The 25,135-nt window shown below is 33.2% G+C and overlaps 1 long non-coding RNA gene across 1 annotated transcript in view; it reads right to left on the reverse strand.

Moving 5' to 3' along the window:
* LOC119509248 overlaps window positions 1-23,166 on the reverse strand; it is a 283,695-nt gene extending 260,529 nt beyond the window's left edge. The window contains exons 1-3 of the long non-coding RNA XR_005211659.1: window positions 23,054-23,166; window positions 22,693-22,759; window positions 21,029-21,268 (exon numbers count right to left, since the gene is read on the reverse strand). This is a non-coding gene — a long non-coding RNA (uncharacterized LOC119509248). The remainder of the gene's footprint in view (window positions 1-21,028; window positions 21,269-22,692; window positions 22,760-23,053) is intronic.
* Between the last annotated feature and the right edge of the window lie 1,969 nt (window positions 23,167-25,135).

The raw sequence follows: 25,135 nt of genomic DNA on the forward strand, positions 1-25,135 counted from the left end.
ATAGAATAATATTGAACATAATAGTCATATAATTATGAATATGCTAGTATTCATATACAATTGCTATTGCTAGTATTTTTGAAATAGCTCCAAGGCATGTTTTACCTGGGGCAATATGTTAGTTTTTAGGATCTCTGGAAATATGAGTTATCCCTTCTGTATGCCTTAGCCATTATACTTTCAGAGAGGCCATCTGTTTGTGATGGTTGATTTCCTGCATCAACTTGGCTAGGTTATGGAGTCCAGTTGTCTGGTCAGGCAAGCACTGGCCTGATTGTTATTATGAGGGTATTTCATAGAAGGATTTGCATCAATAGTCAATGGATTGCAGTAAGGCTGACTGCCTCTATATTCAACAAAGGAGACTGCCCTCAGCAATGAGAAGAATTTCTTCATCCAATCAGTTGGAGATCTTAGAGCTGAACGGAGGATTTCAAAAGTCAGAAAGAAGAATTTCTGCTTACTCTTCAGAGAGCCAGCTTCTCCTGGGGAATACAACTTCACCTTCATCAGAGTTCTCAGCTTGCAGTCTGCCCTATAGAGTTAAGACATGCCTCATTTCAAATCACCTTTTACAAAGTTTCCAGCTTGTGGCCTGCCCTACAGAATGCAGATTTACCATCCCATGGTCATGTGAGTCAATTTTTACTAATAAATCTCTTTATTCCTATAATAAATCATATCTATCTATCTATCTATCTATCTATCTATCTATCTTTCTATGTATCTCCCGTCAGTTCTGTATTTCTGGAGAACTGTAATACACCATTTAAATCTATTATATAATTCTGTCTATATAATATATAGCAGTTTTACAATCTGCACTATTTTTCACATATGAATTCACTTTTTTCATTGATTGTTGTTCCAGTTTGCTAAAGATGTCAGAAAGCAAAATGTCAGAAATAGATTAGCTTTTATAAAGGGGGTTTATTAGGTTACAAATTTGCAGTTTTAAGGCCATAAAAGTGTCCAAACTAAGGCGCTAACAAGAGGATACTTTCACTGAAGAATTGCTGATGGCATCTAGGGTTCCTCTATAACATGGGAAGGCACATGGCGACGTCTGCTGGTCCTTCTCTCCCGGGATCCGGTTTCAAAATGGCTTTCTCCAAAATGTCTCTGGGCTTCTGTCTTAGCTTCTCTGGGTCCTTCCGTTTGTTTCTCCCAGGGCATTTCTGACTCAGTATCTGGGGGTCCTCTCTTAGCTTCTCCAGGGCAAACTCTAGATTTCACCTCTTAGCCCCTCTCCTGGTTCTGGTTTCAATGGCTATCACCAAAATGCTTCTGGGCATTTTCTCTTTATAAAATCTATGAGCTCTCTTCAAAATGTCTCTCTCAACTTCTCTTTAAGCATCTGGGTCTGTGTTGGCTCTGAACTCTCTGTCCCTGAGCTCTCTGAAGGTCTCCAGTAAACTAATTAAGACCCACCTGGAATGGGCAGGGTCACATCTCCATGAAAACAACCTAATCAAAAGATCCCACCCACAATAGGTCTGCCCCCACAAGACTGGATTAAAAGAACATGGCTTTAGTGGGGTACGTGATAGATTCAAACCAGCATAATTGTCTACAATGTAAAATAAAGGTATTTTTCAAAGATGGGATTGTGTCTGCCTTTTTTTTTACTAATATAGACCCTGTTCCAAAGTAGGACCTGATGCATAATAGAGGTTTATCAGATTATTTTTAATATATAAATAACAAATGGATGAATGAATGAATGAATGAATGAATAGGGAAGAAGAGGGGGGAAATAGATGGGTGAGAAAAAGGATCAGCTCCATATGGATGTCTGCTGATTTCCTTCATCAGTAAGGCAGGCTCTGCATAACCCTTCCAGTGCAGATGCTTGACCTGGGGGTCCATGGAGTGTTAGGAAATGAAACAGTGTGCTGGGAGAAGAACACCTGCACCAGAGATAAAAATACTTTATATAAGGTCTCCTTGACTGCACCCAATGAGCTTCTGGGCCTAATGCAAATTCAATACTGAAGCTTCTATAGGCAAGACCCAAATCATGGAAACCAAAATCTATGTGGCATGATGTAACCATCTTCTATTCTTTGGCAAGAAAAAAGAAAACAAACAAAAAAAAACAAGACTTCCCCTCTCCTAGCCCTCTACCAAAAGCTTAGCCTTTGCCTAGATAAACCTACTTTCTGTGCTCCAAGAAGAAAGTTAGTGAGTTTCTGTTGTTGTACATAAGGTTTTATAAGAGAGGTGAAGATTTTCATGTTCAAGGTTGCCTAAAACTCCATTTTACCAATTAAGCTAGTGGCTTCAATCCTAGAATCCTGCTAATTAGATACCCACATATGTGGAGTATGGCAGGTCAAATAATGGGCCCTCAAAGATGCTCAGGCACTATTCTCTGGAATCTGTGAATTTGGGACCTCATAGGACAAAAGAGACTTTGTAGATGCAATTAAAGTTATGGATCTTAAGATAGGGAGAGTAGTCTGTATTACTCAGGAGTGCCAAATTTAATCACATCTAATCCTTAAAAGCAGAGAACTTTCTCTAGTGAGGGAGAAAGGTGGTGTAGTGAAGAACTTCACATGACATTGCTGGCTATGAAGATGAAGGGGGCCATGAGCTAGGAAATCAGGGAATGTGGGTGGCCTCTAAAAGTTGAGAAAGACCTTGGCCAACAGCCAGCAAGGGAAAGGAGACAGTCCTATAGCAGCATTGAACCAAATTCTTCCAATAGCTGGAATGCCCCTGGAAGTGGGTTCTCCCCCAGAATCTCTAAATAAGAGCCCAGCCACTGACACCTTGGTCTGCTTTGTGAGAACCAGAGGGGAGAAACCTGATCCACTACAACTTCTGACCTACAAAATTATGAGGCAGTAGATTTGTATTGATTTAAGTCACAAAGTTTGTGGTAATTTGTTACAGCAGCAATCAAAACTAATACATTCACCTGTACCTTATCATCTAAAATGTGGGAGAAGACCCTGTGATCCAAATAAGGATCACCGCTGTTCGACTTGCTGTCTGAAATGCCACCAGTAGATATATGTGGAAATATGCCATTAATGGTCATGATTGAGATAAATCTTGTTGGGAAAAAGTAACAGACAAATCCATTAATATCTACAAAGATCAAATAATGATTTATTTGATCATATTAACTTCAGTAACTTAGTAGGAAACTAATGCAAGACAGGTAAGTGATGGCAAAGAGCTTTTGAAAAATAAAGAGCATCTGGCCTCTTTAGTGATGTCAGGAATAGTTAAGATAAAATGGAATGGTCAGAGGCAGGGGGTTATAAGAAAGCTTCATATAGCAGACTGGCAAACTTAATGGATTTATATTCATTGAACACAGCTCCGGGAAAATACTACCAAATGGAGAGCTCAGGCTACACTTAAAGCAGTCACCTCTAAACAGGTTCTCTCCTGTCTGGCCCAAGGAATGCTATGGGATGCAAAACTAAGACGAAAAATAAATAAATAGAAGAAATTGATTAAAAGTTACAGGTGCTCTTATCTCATATATTTTAAAGAATGATGCCAAAAATAAAATGATGCCAAAAAATAATACTAAATAAAAAGAAAGTTTAACTATTCACACTTCTCAATCTTAAAACTTATTACAAAGTCAAAGTAATCAAAACATCATGATACTGGCACAAAGGCAGATATATAGACAAATGGAATTGAACTGAGAACTCAGAAATCAAACCTTACGTTTACGGGCAACTATTTTTGACAAGGGGGCAAAGACTGCTCAATGGATAAAGAATAGTCTCTTCAACAAATAGTGCTGGGAAATCGGACCTACATTTGACAAAGAATAAAGGTGGGCCCCTACTTCACTCCATATACAAAAATCAACTCAAAATGGGTCCAAGATCTAAATATACGAGCCAGAACCATAAAACTCCTAGAAGAACATGTAGGGAAGCATCTTCATGAGTTTGTGGTAGGCAATGGTTTCTTAGACTTTTCACCCAAAGCATGAACAACAAAAGAAAAAAGAGATAAACGGGACCTCACAAAAATTTTAAAATATTTTACGCCACAAAGGAGTTTATTATGAAAGTAAAGTGACAAACTACATAATGGGAGAAAATATTTGGAAAATGCATTATCTGATAAGGGTTTAATAACTAGAATATATGAAGAAATCCTACAACCTAACAACAAAAAGACAAACAACCCAATTAAAAAATAGGCAGAACTTATAAAACTTATTCCTGCAAAGGAGAAGCTAAGCCTACTAATAATTATGCCTAAGACCACCCCCCCCCCCAAAGAACCTCCTTTGTTGCTCAGATGTGGCCTCTTTCTCTCAACTAACTTTGCAAATAAACTCACTATCCTCTCCTGTACATGGGACATGACTCCCAGGGGTGTAAGTGTCCCTGGCAATGAGGGACAAGACTCCCAAGGATAAGCTTGAGCCTGGCATCATGGGATTAAGAATGCCATCTTGGCAAAAAAGGGGAAAAGAAATGAAACAAAATAAAGTCTCAGCAGCTGAAACATGTCAAAAAGAGTTGAGAGGACAATCTGGAGGTTAATTTTACACATTATAAAGATATTCCTTTTTAGTTTCTAGTATATTAGAATAGCTAGAAAGAAATAACTGAATCTGTTGAATGATAATCCAGTAGACTTGATTCTTGATGGATGACTATATAACTATATAGCTTATATTGTGTGACCATGTGATAGTGAAAACCTGGTTACTGACACTCCTTTTAACCAGTGCATGGGCAGATGAGTAATAAAATAATGACAAAAAAAGATAAATAACAGGGTGGCTAAGTGGTATGGAATGGTTTAGGTGTTCTCTTTATTTCTTTTTCAATTTTTTATATTTTTTCTTTATTTTGGAGTAAAGAAAATGTTTGAAAATTGATTATGGCAATGAATGCACAACTATATGATGATACTGTGATATAAAATTGTATACTTTAGATGGATTATATGGTGTGTGAGTAATGTTCAGTTAAATTGCATTGAAACATGGGCAGAATACTTGAATAGACATTTCTACAAAGAAGACAAACAAATGGCTAAAAAGTATATTTTCATGCTCAACGTCATTAACCATCAAGGAAATGCAAATCAAAACCACAATGAAACACAATTTCACACACACTAGAATAGTTGCTGTTAAAAAAAAACCAGAAAATTACAAGTGTTAGATGTAGAGAGTGTTAGATGTAGAGAAATAGGAACACTCATTCATCGCTGGTGGGAATGTAAAATGGTGTGGCTGCTATGGAAGACATTTTGGCAGTTCCTCAGAAAGTTAAGTATAGAATTACCATAAGATCTGGCAATCCCACCTTTAAGTATATAACCAAAAGTGTTCCAAGCAGGGACGCAAACAGATAAATTCTCACCAGTGTTCATAGCAACATTCACAATTACCAAAAAGTGGAAGAAACACAAGTGTCCATCAATTGATGAATGGATTACAAAATGTGATCTATACACACAATGGAATATTATTCTACTATAAAAAGGAATGAAGTCCTGATACACGGGACAACCTGGATAAACCTCAAAGACATCATGTTGGGTGAAATAAACTGCACACCAAAGGACAAATATTGTATGATCTCATTGATAAACATACTTAGAATAAGCAAACTCATGGAATCGGAATGTAGAATACAGCTTACCAGGGGATTTAGTGGTGGTAGGGAATAGGGAGTCAAGGTTTAAAAGGTACTGAGTTTCGATTTGAAATGATGGAGAAGTTTTTCTAATGGATGTGGTGGTGACTGTGGCACAACATGTGAATGTAATTAACAGCACTGAATTATTTATTTGAATGTGGTTAAAAGGGGAAATTTTAGGTTGTATATATAGTACTAGAACACAAATTTTTTAAAATCCATGGAACTGCACAACACAAACAGTGAACCCTAACTTAATCCATGGACTATAGTTAATAGTATTAATTATAAAAATGTATCTTCATCAATTGTAACAAATGTACTGTACCAATGCAAGTTGTTAATAATAAGGTGGTATTTGGGAATCTTGTATATTATGCATGATTTTTCTGAAAACTCACAACTTCTTTAATTAAAAAATAATAATGTGCTCAACAGCCATCTCCCAGTCCTTGCCTACCCCCATCTCCGTTTTCTATTGTTTCACTCTGTTCCCTTTCTGCAGCCTAGGGGAAATGTTAAGTCTAATGAAAAGCCCAACCATTCCTTGTATCCTGAAACCAAGAACAAGCAGCCCAGCTTCTTATCAAGGAGGGAAATCTCGGAGGCATGGTCCTCTTTCCATGGTAATATTAATATCCCACCCTTGGCAGTACAGATTTGTCTCTCTCCTCCAATGCAAAGGCAAATGTGCAGAGCTGCCTTTAACCTACCCTGACCCGAGCAGTTTGACCTTCCTGGGAGACTGACCACAACAGCATCCCTGCTCTTTTGGATCCTTTGGGCTGTGTAAGTAATAAAGTGGTCATTTGCTGAAAGTTTCTGTCGGTTTGAGCCTGTGTTCTCACGATACACCAGGTAGCAACTTGCTCCACACACTTGAAGATCTCCAGAAAGATTACAAACAAACCCACAGTGATACTAACAATAACAAAATAATGATATCAATAATTTATTAAGCAATTATTTTCTAAGTTTAGTCATCTATCTTACTAGGCAATTATATATGATAATTTATTTAGTTGTCCAACCCTGTGATTTAGGTATTATCCAAAATGTATAGTTGAGGAAACTGAGGCAAATGAAAATTAATTGTTTTTTCATAATCATAGCTAGAAAGTGGCAGAGAAGGCATTTAAAAACAAAACAAAACAAAAAAAATGAGGGATAATAGACACCAGTGGTTAATCAAAGACTTAATAATATTTCTAAAAATTATCTCAGAAGTTTATCTTTTTTTATCTTCATAAATATTATTATGAATAAGTTTTCAATTGATTAGCAAACTGGAATCTTTGTACTGTTTTATGTGCCCCTCAATATCTTCAATGTGTTTTCTGAATATATGTATTTCTTTTTGAATGGATTACTTTTCACACATTTTTCTACTGATTTTTTATAGTTCTTTCTATATGAAAGATATTAATGTCCTCCCTATTGTATATGTTCTAAATGTTTTTATTATAAGAAATTTAATTTTGTTTGTGTCATTTTTGATGCACATGTTCTTATTTGATAAGGCCAATTATATTAATGTTTTAATACATGGTATTCATTACAAATTAAAAAATAAATTTTATAAAGTTTAAAGGAAATCTTCTGTAGATTTTGTTTAATGTTATATTTTTAAATTATTATGTATAAAATGTGCATGTTTTATATTGTTGATCTTTTAGTCAAGAAAGGTCACTTTTCATATTTTATATTATACACATTAAAATCTTATGGTTTTCTTTGCATGTATAGAAATCTAGCACACTAGCACATATTTTTTAGGTTCATTTTTGAGTATTTTGACTTTTATATGACAACTGTGATAATTCTTTTTTCATTACGCTTTTCCAAATGGATATTGATGGCATATAGAAAAGGTATTTGATTTTATAGGGATTTTGCAATAGGCCATTTCATGACTGCATTTATTTTAGTTTTTATTACTTTCTTGATATTCTCAGTAGATAATCATATCATCTAGACATTGATTTTTCACAAGTATTCATATATCTCTTTTTTGTTGTTCACTGTCACTGGCTTGAACTTCCTAATAATTATTGTTGGTGACAGAATATCCACTGTCCTATTCTTGCCTTTAATGAAAGTATTCCTACATTTTATTATTAAATGCAATTTGGGCTAAAGATCATGAAAGATATAATGTAGAATTTAGTTAATTTTTTTTTAGAGAGTGTCAGGAAAATGGTTCTGAGAGGAAGCAGTGAGGGAACATTCCTTGACTTTTTTTGGTCCTTCAATAAGCAAAATTTCTTTTCAGACAATTGTCAGTGGTTACACAAAATCTGTAGGACTACCATCCACAAAGATATTTTCTCTCAGTATCTCAATGCATAGGATTAGGAACTCCTTTTTCTTATTAAGAGCCAACTCAGGATCCTTCTGCCCTATGAACTCATATTGCTACCCGCTCCATCCCTGACGCCCAGTGAAACTTCCCAGGAGCTAGCTGTTTTCTTTTAATGGCTTTAAAAAATAGCTGCAACATTTCAGTTAGATTTTGAATTGCTTTGAGTTTCATGCCAAATTTAGTACATTACTTCTGATAATAAATCTACTCATACATTTTATGACACCTATCAACTTTAATACCTAGGTGATCAGCCAGAAGTATTAAGATAGAAAATAAATTGGGAAGTGGGAATTATTCTATTGGAGTCCTGCTTGGAGAGGTCTCTACAGTTAATAAGAAGTTTTTTGGAATTATGGTTCACTTGATTTTGGAATCTTGAATGAGTACACTTTCCCCTAACAATTTATTTAATAAATTATTATAAATTGAGAGGACTACAATTATTACCGTAGAAGACAGTTTATTTTCCCTAATGATATTACAGGTATTAAAGAATCAAAACAACAAAAAAACTTTCCCTTTCCCATTTAGGGTACTAAATTTGGTAATAAGGACAACAACTTGGTTCAAACTATTTAAGCAGATACCTGTATTTGGGAGGGCCAGTGGGCAGGAAAATAGGGCTGAGTTTACAGTGATGATTCCCATCTCTGAAGTATTTACTAAGATATGTTTCAAAACTGAAGTTAATTTTCCTACAGGAAGATGAATATTTATTTGGTCTCTATATGTTCAGGTCATCCTGGATCCTGAACTGAAAAATCTCTCAGAGCTGATATGAAAGCTGTTTCATATAGTGAGTTTTCCTTTCTAATTTCTCATCTAGACATAAGAGAGGTCAGTAATAGATCTTATACATGTCTGCATCTGTCATTTACAAATTGCTTTTTCCCTTACATTTATTCACTTAATTGAAACATAAAATAGTTGGAAGGGGAAGTACACATATATACAGTTAAGTACCCTTCAAGCAAGATAAAAATTTAACTGTTTTCATTTGTGAATAGAATGATTTTGTCTAAATGTTAATGGCCATAAAATACTATTAATGTTTACACACTTTATGTTATCTCCTCCAAACATCTTTCTATAATTGCATTATGTATTTGGAGTAACCACAGGACATCCTAGTACATAATCAGTCAATCTATATCAAAGGGTTATAATTTTATCATAGTTGAAAGAATTATTTAGTATTTTGAACTAAGATATTAGCATCTGAAATCATTCTGAGAAATAATTACATTTATTTCGTTTGGAACACTACACTGAACTAAATGACAAAGAAATTATATTGTCAATAGGGCCAAGGTGATTGAGTTTTATGGTAATGTCTATGGTATATTTTTGAAACAGATTTATGATACCAGCTATATTTTACTGCAGTATTTTTGCATTTAGTTTCTCCAAGGGAGATGTATTTATTTATGATTTGGTTGAAGATGAAAAGGCTCTAGGGATTAGTAATGAGATATAAAACCTTTCATCTCAAAGTTTCTACTTCCAAAATACAATACTTAAGTCTGAGAGTCTGTATTACCTGTTGACTCTGTAGTATGCTAAGTAACACAAATTTAGAGTCGAGTTGAATCATCCACAACCATATTTCATCTGTTACAAGTGTAACAATGACCTTCCTGTTAAGCTTTGCAAGGACAACAGGATTAACATATTTCATGGATTGTCTCCCTATAAGTATTCAGCCCAAAAGCAAAAAAAAGGAATAGACTAATCTATCAACTTCTATTGGTTAATTGGCTATTCCATCTGGTTACTGACTTAACCATTAATCCCTTATTATTATTATTTATCATATTAATATATATTAGGTAATATTTATTGAGGATCTACATCAGTTGCTGCATATCATAGGCATAGGCTCATGTAAGCCTATCAAAACTCTTTGAAAACAAAATGCAAAATGAAAGAAGCCAATCACAAAAAAATGTGTTATATGATTCCATTCATATGAAATGTCCAGAAGAGACAAATCTATGGAGACAGAAAATAGATTAGTGGTTGCTTAGTTAGGGCTGGGTGTTGGAGGAATAGATAGTTAAAAGGTACAGGATTTCTCTATGTGGTGATGAAAATGTTCTAAAACTGACTTTTGTAATAGTGATACATACCTGTGAACATACTAAGAACAATTGAATTGTACACTTTAAGTGGGTGAATTGTATAGTATGTAAAATAAACCTCAATGAAGTTGTTTAATTAAAAAAACAAAGTTGTTACAGCAATACTATCTGAGGTAGTATATGTTCAGAAGCTATGATCCTCAGTCCAGTTTTATTTAGAGCTTAATTTAGCATTCAGATGCCAAGTAAATGTCAAGTCTATTTCCTTTTTGCCTCTGGCAGGCACATTTGGGATGGAACAGTCTGTTTTTTGCATCTACTTATTCACAGCTCTTGCTTCTCAGCCATAAACTTTGTGTTTACAGATGTGGTTGGAGCCCAGGTCTGGCTGCAAAAAGAAAAAAAAAAAGGCCAGCAGTTTCCTCCTCTGGGAGCTGAGAATAGTCATATCAGCCCTTCAGAAAGCACGTGTGATTGGGTGACAGACAATTGCATTATTATTATAGTGTTTGCTCTCTTAGTGGTAGGTCTTTTGGACTTAGGAATTAATAAAACACAATTGTGAATATTCTTTCTCAAAAAATAAAAGTTCTTTTTGAGGAAGAGATTATAGTCCTCATTTTCCATATGGAGTAAATTGACATTCAAAGAAGGTATGAAGCCAGAATTACTAGATAGTAGAGCTGAGGTTCAAATGTAAAACCACTCGGCTGTGACAGCAGTTTAACTCACTTCCTTTAAATTGTTTATATTTTCTCCCAGTTAAATAAACATGTAAAATCCTTAGGATTCAAGGTTAAGATTCACATTCATTAGTTAGATTCCCTCCTGCCATCAATTAAAAAAGAACAAAAACAAATAAATAAAAAAATTTCCAGTTGCATTTTCTTTGAACAAATTTTTTAATAAGGTATACGTGAGATTCTTTTTTCACATTACTTCCAGGTTCTAGATAGGCACTGTTAGAACATTCATGTATACTTTAAAATTAAAACTTAAATGTAAATATATACTTAGTGTTAACTTTATTGCTATTCGTACTTTTAAGAAACTAATCCAATATGCTAAATATACTGTGATGGCAGTTCATTAGTGACTCACATTAATATATGTTTCAAAAAGATATAGACAGTAAAAGCAATGTATGCAGTAAGAATAAGAACAGAGTTTCATTAAAAAAGTGAAATCACATGCAGAAAATATTACCTACTTTTATCCTCCCTACTTCCTCTTAAGATTCCCTAACAACAAAAACAATTTCCTGTATGATACCATCTTAGAACCTAATCACAGTAGTATGACTGGGTCAGAAAATAAAATTTGAAGAAAGAATTTTCCATGAGAAATATCCTAAGGTAGATTTAGAAAGTCACTCCCTTTTAAAAATGAACAAATTTGTGTAATACCATTCATCCATCCATTCATCAATTAATTTTGAATTCCTATTTCTTTTTTGCAAAAACTACTGGAAGTACATGGAATATATTAATGGACAAATATTAAAATGTGCCAATTATAATTGTATTTAGAGTCTAGTTGGTGGTAAGAACATAAATAAAACAAGGAAGCGAGGTAATTTGAGAGATCTAAGTACTATAAAATAAATACACCTGTATCTTATAGTATTTCTCACTGAGATTCCCTTCTATTGATACAGTAAATCAGAAATAAATAAACAAATAATATAGATATAGATACATATATAGACATAGATGATATAGATATAGATGTGGGGAATCACAATATACCTGGTAGAATAACTTAATTTATCATAAGAAACTTAATACCTATTTCCTGCAACAGAGAGATAAAAAGAAGCTTTATTGGAGTGTCCATAGCTTAGAACAGGGAAGTAGACTATATTACTATGATATCTGTGATTCATGATTCCCCCAGAGAGTTATGGTTTGTAAAATAAAAGAATACTCGATATTTGGAACACTTGAATCTATAGGTACTATAATTTACAAAATAAATGCAAGCTAATGCTATTAATGCCGATAGTGTTGATATTCAGAATACATTTATGTTGTGCTGACATTGAGAAAAAATAATTTAGACTTGCTAAGATGCATAATTTTTTATATTGCATGTGACGATTCCAAGTTAAAGAAAATCTGTTGTTGGTGCTGCCAAGAAAACTCAGGAATCTAAGACAGGAAGTAAGAAAAGGAATAATTCCCAGGTTGACTCCCCACAAATAAATCACTGTTGTTATCTTTATACTCTAATAGTACACTTACTCACAATGGCAAACCTCTGACAGTCACTTTAATACATCTTGAAGTTAGTGTCACGTTATATAACTTAGAACAAATTCTAGGTAGTGAATTCTGAGGCCCATGACTGGTGGGCAATGAATGGCTGTATTTTCAGTAAACCTTTTAATCCTATGGAGAGCCTATCTGACATGAGAGTACAGACCACAGATCGCTGTGGGAAATGTAAGTTGTTTGAGAAAAATCCCCATTGTTTACAGTCTCCTTAGGTAAAATATCTTCCCTGAACCTCTATTAGATATCATTTAGAAAACAGTATGTTAATAGTTGACATTTTCAACTATGTGTAACATCACTAGGAGGTATTTTTGGCCTGTATTTTCTAGATTTATTGTGTAAGTAAATGTAATTGGTTCTTTTTTAACTACTGAATTTTATTCTAAAAATAGAAATTTAGATGTCAGAATTTTTTGTAGTTTTCAGTTTCAAACCCATCAGATATTTATTTATCAAAAAGTATTGATAAAGCACTAGCAGTTTAAAAATAACTTGAAGGAGAAAAGAAAACACAATCATGCACCCTCAACAAGCTTTCAGACTACTAGGGAGAATAAGTAAATCATATAAATAACTACATTACAAGGCACAGTATATTTTCCATAAGAAAATATGGATATTAGTTTGAAGTAAGGGCTCCAAGATCAATTCCACTGAGGGCACAGCACTATGACCAAGGGGCTTAGAATACGTATTTTTGAATGGGGCAGAGAAAAAAAAATTTTTGAAGAAAAAATTGCCAATCATGTTTCAAATTTGATCAAAAACAGTGATCCACGGATCCTAGAAACTCAGTGAAGCCCAAGCAGGATAATTGAAAGAAAACTACAACTAGGCACATGATAATCATGTCTTCCTGAAAAACCAAAGAAAGAGAAAGACTTAAAAGTACCAGAGGAAAAGGACACATTACAATAAGATGAACAATGGTATGAAAGAGAGTTTGACTTCTCATTAAAAGCAATGTACCTGGCCCTGCTATCAGGTTGAGAAAGCCTTCTTAACCAAAAGGGGGAAAGAAATGAAACAAAATAAAGTTTCAGTGGCTAAGAGATTTCAAATAGTCATTCTGGAGGTTACCCTTATGCAAGCTTCAGCCAGATATTGCAAATTGCCACAGTAAACAAAGCCCCAACCAACAGTTTCCTGAAAACTCTAAAGAATACCCTGGGCTCTATCTAAGACTCTATAAATTTTTTACTCATCAAGTTTATTTTTTCAGAAACTTAAGGCCTCCAGATTGTTCCTATGCCTGATAAGCATTGAAACCCAGAGGTACCAGTCTCTCCAAGAATATCAACCTGTTTCATTCCTCTACCCCATTATGTCGACACACCTGTTTCCAGCACAAAGAAGCTAAAATGGTCATTGTCTAGGTATCCTTGAAGTTTGAGAGAATGATCAAATGAGAGGGAGGAGGTGTAACTGAGAAAATAGGATTTAACAAACGATTATGACTACTGACTCATTATATCAATAGTTCTTTTTAGTTTCTAGTGTATCAGAATAGCCAGAAAGAAACACCTGAAATTGCTGAACTGTCTTGATCTTTGATAATGATTGTATAACTATATAGCTTTTATAATGTGACAATATGATTATAAAAACTGTGTGACTGACACTCCCTTTATCCAGTGTATGGGTAGAAGAGTAATAAAATAAAGACATGCATGAAAAAAAATAGGTCAGGAATGTGGGGAAAAAATACCCCTTTATACATTATGGACAATAGTTATAGCACTACTTTAATAATCTTTCATTAATTGTAACAAATGTCACTACTGTTAAAAAAGTAGTAGAATTACAAAAAAAAAGTGTTATCATCAACTGTAACAAATTTTTCCACACCAATGCAAGTGTTGTTGGTGGGGTGGTGTATCAGAATCCTGTATTTTATGCATGATTGTTCTGTAAACCCACAATTTCTCTAATAAAAAATTTTTCAAAAAAAGAATTAGGGTACACACATACAGATACAAATGTTAATACGGTACCTGGGTTTTGATATATGGTTTTTATTAATCATCTTTATAACCCATCTAACTGGATTCCTGGTATAACAACTGTCCAATAAATATGTATAGAATTAAACCGAAATTTTTTTTAAAAAAAGCAAGTCAAAAGACAATGGAATTAAATCTTTAATATTCTTAAAGTAAAGATAAATAGACTACCAACGAGAATTCTGTATTAAGTGAAAACAGACTTCAACATGAAGACAGAATAAAATATCCATAGATGAATGAAAGCTGAGAGATTTTGTCACCATCATACCTGGACTAGAAAAAATACTACGGAGTTCTTCAGGCTGAAGGAAAAGATACCAGAAGGAAATCTGGATCTATAGGATGTTAGGAAGAATATCACAAATGGTACAAATGTTGGTTAAACATAGGAGACTTTTTGTTTTCTCTGCTCTTGATTTCTTTAAATGCCAACTGACAGCGACTTTTACTGTATATAAATTATACCTAAATAAATATGGCTTAATAAAAAAGGAAATTTAGGAAATATAATTGTATTATGAGGTTCATAAGACAGATATAGAAATATTAAGCACAGTGGCACAGGTTGGGAGAGAATAAATGGAAGTGTAATATATGTGAAATGGTAAAATATTAATTCCAGGATTGGTGCAATAGGTTCATGATGCATATTGCAGTCTCTAGAGCAACCACTGAAAAAATAAAGTAAGTAAATAAATAAGTAAATAAAGTTATTTTATTAGTAGTATTTGATACACCTCATGTATCAAAACTGAACCATGGGTTCAAGATGGATTCAAGATGGAGTACTTCGAGTTCAAGGAAGCAGTACTGAGAAAAAGATTGCACACAAACATCATTTAGCTCTTCAGTAAGCTAAGCACCAATTGTGAGCAAGAAAAAAATACAGGGAAGAATGCATATGTTGATTTTCCTGCAAGTCCCTCTCACTACCTTGGTCTCCTCTTGCTCCCAGCCAGCAAATAAAGTGACCTCTGATCATAGAGGGGTCACTTTAATCTATGTGAGGGGTTGGAGTCACCTTATGGTTGATGTGCTTTGGCCCATCAATTGGCTCAGTGCACTTCAGAGATACTCAGGAATCCGTGTCCAATCAATGCTCAATATAGTCTGGTTTCTATGCTTTTATATTGACTAGAGTACTATTCTATTGTCTCACAGTTGTATAAACCAGGTTCTGATTGGCTACACCCTGAATCCTCTCATACATTGCATTATGGGTTATGTAAATTATTTATAACTTTGGGTACAGCAGGTGTTATCTCTTTTGGATAAAATAGCCACTTGTTTATCTTAGCATGAGCAAACAAGATCTCACAAACAACTTATACTTATCAGTATAGGAATTAATGTACTTAAAACTTTGGCAGGCTTTTGAGGTAAAACATGCTTTTCAACCCTTTAAAGAAAGACATTTACAAGCAATTTTGGAAAAGCTTGTTTACAAGCAAAAGAACATTTTGGTAGGAAATTGTTTATGATTTCAAACACAGCAAATATAATCATGTACACTCTCATAGGGAAGATGAGAAATTCTTTACATAAACTTATTTCATGCATCACAGAGAAATATCTAAAAAGTCAATAAGGTAGATAAAATTGTATTCTAAAATAGACTGATTAATCAAAAAGAAGTTTATCAATGAAAGACAAAAGAACAAAGAAGATAATGGCAGTAGAAAACAAACAGCAAGATGGCAAACAAAACCAACCATATCATTAGTTATACTAAATACAAAATGACTAAGCACTCTAATTAAAATGAGAGTTTGTCAAACTGGATACAAAAATTTCCCAAATATATGAAGTTAATAAGAGAAGCACTTTAAATATAAAGTAACTGTCTAGAAAAATATGTATGGAAAAGTAAATACATGATAAAGATATGCCATGCAAACTCAAATCGTAGGAAACCTTCTGTGCTTATCAGACAAATTACACTTTAAGTCAAGGAGGGATATTTCAAAACTATAAAAGGGTGAATTCCTCCAGAAGACATAAAATACAAAATATGTAGGCACTTAAAATTATTATCAAAATACAAAAACCGACAAAATTAAAAGGAATAGAATAAATCAGCAATTTTTATTGGGTTTAACACCCTTCTCTCAGTAATTGACAGACACTATAGCCAAAAATGTCAAAAAATATATAAAGATTGGAGCAACGCTATCAAATTTTTATGTTACACATTCAATTATTTATTGAGCCTATGTTGTACTTGACAACGTGCTCAGAACCAATGGTTATGTAACAATGAATAAGACATAGTCCCTGTCTTTGAGAAGTTCAAATTCTCAAATGCAAGACTGAGATGGAAACATATAAATTGTAACAAGATGAGCTGTTGCATATTTAATAAATTAAGCATATTCTAATAGGTGCTGTTGTATAGATACAACAAAATTGTGTTGCAGAGTGTCTCTTTCTCATTTAAAAAGTTGGATATTTTGCTGGGGAGGAGATATTAATAGTTGAGAGATGTGCAGATATTTTTAGGGAAAAAGCAGCTGAAGAAATAAGGATGGGACATTACAGTAAGAAGAAATAACATCTGCAAAGGCATGGAGTTGCAAAAGGACCTGAATATCCTGGTGATGTCACACATAAGAGGGAGTTGTTAAAAAAATGAGTCTGCAATATTAAATTTAGGATGATTTTGGAGATAAATATATGCTAAGATAAGGAGTTTTGATTTTAAACTATTGTCCTAGGAATACAACAGAAAGATACAATGTGATCATCATTTTTAGGAGGATAATTCTGGCCACACTAGAAGATGGTCCTGAATAAGTTATAATGGAGGTAACAAGAAAATTTTGGAGACTATAACTTCTATCTTGGTGTTGAAATAATTTGTTGGTCTGGTTCCATAAGCTGTAAGAAGTGTTGCAAAAAATTGTTACTAATAAAGTACTAAAATTTGCAAATGGTTTAGAGGAGGTTCAAATCCATCCCTATAATGAACATCTTTTTATTCACTTACATTATAACATGTTTTTGCGAGTAGAGTGGGAACAAAAGGGTGGTATTACAGCTAGCACACCAGAAACTGCATATGACTCTATAGATTCCTAAATGATAGTAGAGCATACATTAAAATTTTCCGTTATTTGTGTCCCAGCCTTGACTCATCAATGGCATCTACATGCACCCAGAAGTCCAAACCAGTAAATTGAGTGTTATTCTAGCCCTTTTTTCTCTCTCATTATCCACTCCAATCAATCTTGTAAATGTAACTTCATTAATATTTTATACTCTTATATTCTACCTACCTTTCTTTTCTATTTTCTCTGCCACTGCCTTTATTCTTCCCATCATTTTTTTTCTTCATCTTAATAATGCCCTTATCATGATACAACTCTAAATGGTGCTTCATAACATAATGGATAAAGATGTGTACTTCCTCAGTAACTTTCATTTCATGTCAAAGAGGTACCCAACATATTCCTTCTTTCAATCATAAAATGTAAATGCAGTGTTCCAAATTATGCTCTTTCATGCTCCCTTATTAATGACTTATGCTTTACTCTCTCCCTTGGGATATTGACTGAATTTCACTGGTATTTGGCTGGAAAATCCAGGAATTCTCAATGTCATATGTCTTACGCACAAGGTTCCCAATGGAGTTACACACAATAGCAACAATGTAAAATGGGACCGTATTTTTAAAAGATGGGTGCCTGTAACTTCTAAAACAAGAAACACTGGTGAAGCTGGCTTAAAGCAAATTAGGTTCAAGACACAATGAAGAAGATTTTCTCCTAACTATAAATCTCAGGTTTACCATTAACTGACCCCCAATGGATGAGAGCACCATATTGCACAGAAGAGAGGAGGCACAGAGAAGGCCCACCTCTTTCTCCTTATATAGAGAATCTTACCCCTTTAATACAATTGGCCCACACTCCTGAAAAATGTAGCCCAATAAATGAGCATCCCAGAATAGAGCAATCCAATTAGCAAGGATTTTGGTGAAAAAGAAAAAATATATATTTTAAAAATAATGGGTGAAAAATTTCGAATTGATAAAATTATAACAATTTCCAGGCACAAGAAGCACAAAGAACGTTGTATCAAATAACATCAAATTAAATTGGTTTCAAAACCAGGGATAAAAAGAAAAATCTTAACAATAGCCAGAGAATAAAGGACACATTATGTACATTAGAAAAAGATAAGGATGACAGCAGATATGGTTGAAAAAAAGCAAGCAAGATGACAGTGGTGCAACATTATTATGAAAGCACTGAAACAAATAAATGTCAATCTAGAATCCTACACCCAGAAACATACCTTTCAAAAAGAAAGGTAAAGATATATTCAAAAATAAAAAGCTGAAAGAACTCGCTATCAGCAGACTGCAACTACCAGGAATGTTAATAAAAGTCATTAGACAGAAGATAAATCATACTAAATGGAATTATCAATCTACATAAAGAAGAGAACAAGATATGGTACCTACATTGATTAGCAAATGATACTTTTATTATTTAAATATTTCTAAAAAAATTGTTTAAAAAAACAATGTATTGTTGAGTTTGTTATATATATAATCCATAACAACAATAGCATGTAACATAAAGGCCTAGAAGGAAGAAATTGAAGTATTCTATTGTAGGGTTCTTATACTGTATGTGGTACAGTATCACTGTGATAAGATAAAATCAACCACAAAAGTCTATGAGGAATTAAAACTAAAAAACTAACAAAGAAGATAAAATAGAAGCATAAAAGATAGTCAATCAAAAATTAGTCAGAAAAGAGAAAGAGGGAACAAAGAATAGATGGGACAAATAGAAATCAAATAGCAAGATAGTCCTAAATGTAACCACATTAATAATCACATTAAATGTTAAATGTTTAAACACTCTAGTTAAAAGGCAGTTTGTCAGATTGGGGAAAAATAAAATACCCAACTCCATGCTCACTTCAGGAAATGCACTTAAAATACATAAACATAAAAATGTTAAAAGTAAAATGGAAAAAGCAATACCATGTTAACACTAGTAAAAACAAAAGCAGGAGTAGCTGTATTAATATCAGATAAGCAAAGGATATTAGTAGAAAAAAGATAATTTCATAATAGCAAATTATAATAAAAATTTATCTACATTGACATAACAATCAGAAATGTTTATGAACATAATAACAGAACTTCAAACCCCATGAAGCAAACATGGAGAATTACAAGGAGAAATAGATATAATTGAAGATTTCAACATTCCTCCTAATAATTGATATAATAATTAGAAAACCAGCAAAGATGTATTGGACTTAAAAGCGCTGTCAGCCAAATTGACCTGACATGTATAGAATACTCTAACAACAGTAGAATACATATTCTTTTCAAGTACACATGGAACATTTACTAAAGTAGATCATATATCAACCATGAAATGAGATTAAATATGTTTAAAATTATTTAAGTCATAAAAACTGTATTTTCATACATGCAAAGTCTGAAGGAATCCATTACCAAGAGACCCACAATTACAGTCAGATATTTCAATATTCCTGTATCAATAATTGATATAACAAGTAGACAAGGAAAAAAAACAAGAATATAGTAGACTTGAACAACACTATCAACCAACTAATCTTGATTGACATTTATAGAACACTCCACCCAATCAAAGAAGGATAGACATTTCTTTCATGTACACACAGAACAATTACTAAAGTATACTATATTCTAGGCCATATAATGAGCCCAACAAATTTAAAAGGACTCAAGTACACATAGTATGATCTGAGACCACAGTGGAAATAAATTACAAATAATAATAGAAAGTTGTCTGAATAGTTCCCAAATGCTTGTTAACCAATAACACAGCTCAAGATAAGCCATGGGTCCAAGAAGAAACCAAAAGACAAATGAAAAAGTATTTTGAACTAAGTGAATAATTTTTTAAAAATCAGAATTTGTAGAATGCTTTAAAAGTAGTATTTGTGGTGATAGAGTGGGGTGGAGAGTTTACAACAAAGTTTATTGGAAAAGAAGAATCATCAATCAACTTCAGCTTCTACCTTAACATATAGAAAAAAAAGAGCAAATTAAACCCAAATTAAGCAGAAGAAAGAAAATAAATATTTAATCAGTAAAAAATAAAATAGAAAAAAAAAACAACAGAGAAACATAGGTAAAACCAGGATTTGGTTCTTAAAGGATCAATATAATTGCTAAAACTCTAGCCAACCTGAGCACAGAAAAATCACACATTACCAAAATTAATAAAAATAGAGGTAGCATCACTTCAGATTCTACAGATATTAAAAAGATAATAAGGGAATAATATGAGTACAATTATTACTATAATTTCAAGAATTTAAATGAAATAGACAAACTGCTTAAAAGAAAAAAAAAAAAAAAAAAACTACCACAGTCCAGTCGAGAAGAAATTAATAACGTGAATAGCCCTGTATCAATTAAAGAAAAATTTTGTATAGTTAAAACACTTCCCCACAAAGAAACCCTAAGCCAGTTGGCTTTATTGATGAATTTTACCAAACATTTATAGAAGAAATAATACCAATTCTACACAAACTGTTCAGAAAATTGATGAGGAAAGAACATATATCAACTCAGTCTATGAGTTCAGCATTACCCAAATACCCAAACCAGACAAAAATACTAGAAGAAAATAAAACTACATACCAATAATCTTGTGGTGGAATGAATTATGTATCCCATTTTTGACATGTTCTTGGTCTTGATCTGCATTCCTGTAGACGGGAACCCATTGCAAACAGGGTCTCTTGAAGCTGTTGTTTAGAAGTGCCCCAATTGAATGAGTTTGGGCCTTAGTCTGGCCGGTGGAGTCTTTATAAGCAGAAGAAATTCAGATTTAGAGAAAGAAACCATGGGGAGGAGCCAGAAGCTTGAAATCAATGGAACCTGGAAAAGAGAGGAGAGATCATTGCCATATAACACAACTCAGGGATACAATCCAAGGATTCCTAAAGATCACTGGCAGTCAGCTTCAGAATGTTATAGATTTTGTAGGGAAAGTATAGCCTTGCTGACACCTTGATTCTATCCTGTTGAAATATCTCATTGTTTAAGCCAATCTATTGTATGGTATTTGTGATAATAGCTTGGAAAACTAAGACAAATATCATAAACATGGATGCACATTTTCTAAGCAGCTTCATCAAATTGTATCTATTATCTAGCTATCCCTAAAAATAATACATTATAACCAAGTGAGGTTTATGCCAAGAAAGCAATGTTAGTCAAGCGTTAAAAATTGGTCAATGTAATTCATCATACAAAATAAAAAAAAAGGCATGATCATAATAGAAAAATATTTGACAAAATACAATATCTATCTTCAATAAAAAATCTCAGAAAACTAGGAATAAATGACAAATTCCTCTACCTGATCAAGGGCAACTACAAGAATTATATAGCTAACATCATACTTAATGGTGAAAGACTAAATGTGTTGCCCCTAATATCAGGAACAGAATAAGGACATTCACTCACATCAGATGTGATTTTGCCTATGGAATAAGGCAAGAGGAAATAAAAACTCAGGCATCAAGAAATGAAAGGAAACATCATTTACTGTGTAAAAAAAATCCAATGGAATGTACAAAAAATCTACAAGAACAAATGGGTAAAGTTAGCAAATTTGTAAGATATAATAACAACATACAAAAATTGTTTCTATATACTAGCAACAATTATCATCAGAAATTGAAATAAAAAATAACACCATTTACAACACCATCAGTACATATGAAATACCTGGGGGTAAATTTGACAGTAATGTGAAATATTTTACATGGGAAGTCACAGAACCTTGCTGAGAAAAATAAAAATAATCTAATTAATCAAAGAGCTATAACTTGTTCTTGGGTCGGAAGCCTCAATATTGCTAAAATGCCAATTCTCCCCATATTGATATGTAGATTCAATGCAATCCAATTAAAATATTGGGATTTTTTTTTTGTAGAAGATGACAATGTGATTCTAAAATCCATATGAAAATGCCAAGGACATATAATAGGCAAAACAATATTAGAAAGAAGAACAATATTGGAAGGCTAACACTACTTGATTTTAAAACATCTTAAAACTACAGTAATCAAGATATTGTGGTACTGGTGTCAAGATAGACAAATGGAATAATGAAATAGAACAAAGATTTCAGAAATAAACCAAGACATACAATAGATAACTATTTTGGACAACCGGTTTTGGACAAGACACACAGGCAATTCAGTGGCACAGGCAATGGCTTTTCAACAAATGGTGCTGGAAAAATTAGTTAACTATATGCAAACAAAATTTTTAAAAAACACATTGATCCATACCTAATGCAACTGTACAAGAATTAATTCAAAATGGACTGCAGACATAACTGTTAAACTTCTGAAACTTCTACAAATAAACATAGAAAATATTTAAAACTTTGGGTTAGGATATTGGTTTTTAGATATAACACCAAAAGCAAGATCCATAAAAGAATAAATTGGTGAATTATGAAAATTAAATCCATACATGCGTATCTTTGCTGACCACAATCATAACCATTATGCTGAGTCCAGGGTTAAACCCAAATATTTTAAGATATCAGCATATCTGTATTTCTAACATAGCATTAGACCACACTTCAGTATTACTACCTACCATGACCATTTATATCAATAGCAGTTAGCAAAAGACCCAACCTACCTGATAATCCCACTTAGCAAATAACCTCAGAACTCTTCTCAAGCAAGCCCTACCCAGTCATCCAAATCTTGTCATGTTCTGATGACAAACTCAAACTTTATTTTCATGTTTCCCTGAAACAGTAGAGAAAGATTTTTTCTGTTGGTGATAGATAGGAAAGTCTTTACCTTCAACAGGAACCTAGTCTCCTAGATGAGCGGTATATGCTTCATTACATGTAATAGGAAAGAACACAAAATGCCAAGAAATGAACTGCACCTTACAAGAAATACACACACACACATATACATATATAAAAACTGACTTTAACTGCAAGTGATGAATTCAGAACCCAGTGGGATGCTGAAAATAACTGATGGTGCTGTTTTGTTATATGAATATTTATAGAGTTGATTGACAAATTTTTAAAATTAATCTTAATGCTCCTTAAGGTTGTCACTCAGCAATTTGCTTCAGTGGAAGATGTGACATTCATTTTGATTTATTAGTAGCCTGCAGAGTTCTGATTAGTCAGCCACACGTTTTGCCCTTCAAAAAAAATTTCAAAACCAATCCCCTTTTTCTTATGTGAACATTTAAGGAGAATTGCCTCAAACTGTTTGTTGCCTTGTGGTTAGACTGTTACCTATAGTAGCCTGAATAAAATTGGTTGTGCAGCATTAACTATCAACACAGGTATCAGAGTGATTTAGCACAATAAGTATTTATTACTCATGCTACATGTCTACATGGGTCAAATAGTCATTTCATATCATCTATGTTGAGTGGCATAAGGGAAGAGAGGACTGCAGATTTCAGCACCGGCAATTAAATGTTTTAGCCCCAAAGTGACACTTGACAACTCTGCTTACATTACTTTGGCCAGAGTGGTAAATGCCACATTTACTTTAGAGTAGAAGGGAAGTGTAATCCTCCATGTGTTCAAAGTACCATGTGGTGAAAACCAGGAAATTGTGTATATTAGAAATGTTCACAAATCTTCTTTATTTTTTACTTACTTAAAGTTAATTTGTTTATATCACATTCTTCTATAGCACCTACCCCATGTCAGGCACTGTTCTAAATGACTGTAAAATATTAATTCATGACAACACTATGAAGATTATTATGGATACTATTTTTATCCTCTTTTTAGAGATGAGAAATCTGAGGTGGAGAGAGATTAACTTGCTTAAGGTCACACACTGGTGAGCTTTGGAGCTGGATTCTCTCCCAGCTTGTCTGGATCCAGAGATTTTGCTCTTCACAGCTACATTATGATGCTGAATGTTGGTATTAGGCAATTTCCTGTACATTATGCAATGGTACCATTTCCTTCTTTTACACTATAATATATCACAGACTTCCTACCATGGAAGGTCATATAGAATTTTCTTTTTATATTACATAATATACTTTCATGCTCTCTTGATAGACATTTGTTTTTTGGCAATTTTTACTTTTTTAGTATTATATAGATGTTATATGCAGCACAATGCATAAATTCTTACACACTTATACAATTATTTCATTTGGATAGATTTTTAGGAGTGAAATTGGCTGGGTCAAAATATATGTAGGCTTTAAATTTTGATAGTTAATATCAAATTGCCATTTGAAAAGACTATGAATAAACATTCCCTTGAATAATGCATAATACACTTTTCTCCATGCTCTACCAAACATAGCTTCTATCCCTCTTTTAATTTCTGTCAATCAGGTGAATAAAATTCCTAACACTTAATAAGGTTGAGCATCTTTCAGATGTTTATTAACTTTTGTTTTTCCTTTTCTGAAAAATTACTGTTTATATTTTTATCTCAAAAGTATTAGGGAATCATTAGATCTTTTAAAGGAGGGATTAATGGCTCATTTTGTTTGTTTCTTCTTGTCTTTCTTTAAAAAAAAAAAAAAACTTACTCTTTCTTTAAAGGAATAGTCTCTCTGTCCCTTTCTCTTTTTCCCTCCTTCACAGTGCGTATATTGGTATGTTTGATTGTGTTCCACAGGTTCTTCAGGCCCTGTTCACTTTTCTTGACTATTTCTTTTTATATTTTTATTTGTATTTATTATTTTTTATTGATAAAGTTGCAGGTTTACAGA

Source organism: Choloepus didactylus, chromosome 14 (genome assembly GCF_015220235.1).
Source record: "Choloepus didactylus isolate mChoDid1 chromosome 14, mChoDid1.pri, whole genome shotgun sequence".
Taxonomy (NCBI): domain Eukaryota; kingdom Metazoa; phylum Chordata; class Mammalia; order Pilosa; family Megalonychidae; genus Choloepus; species Choloepus didactylus.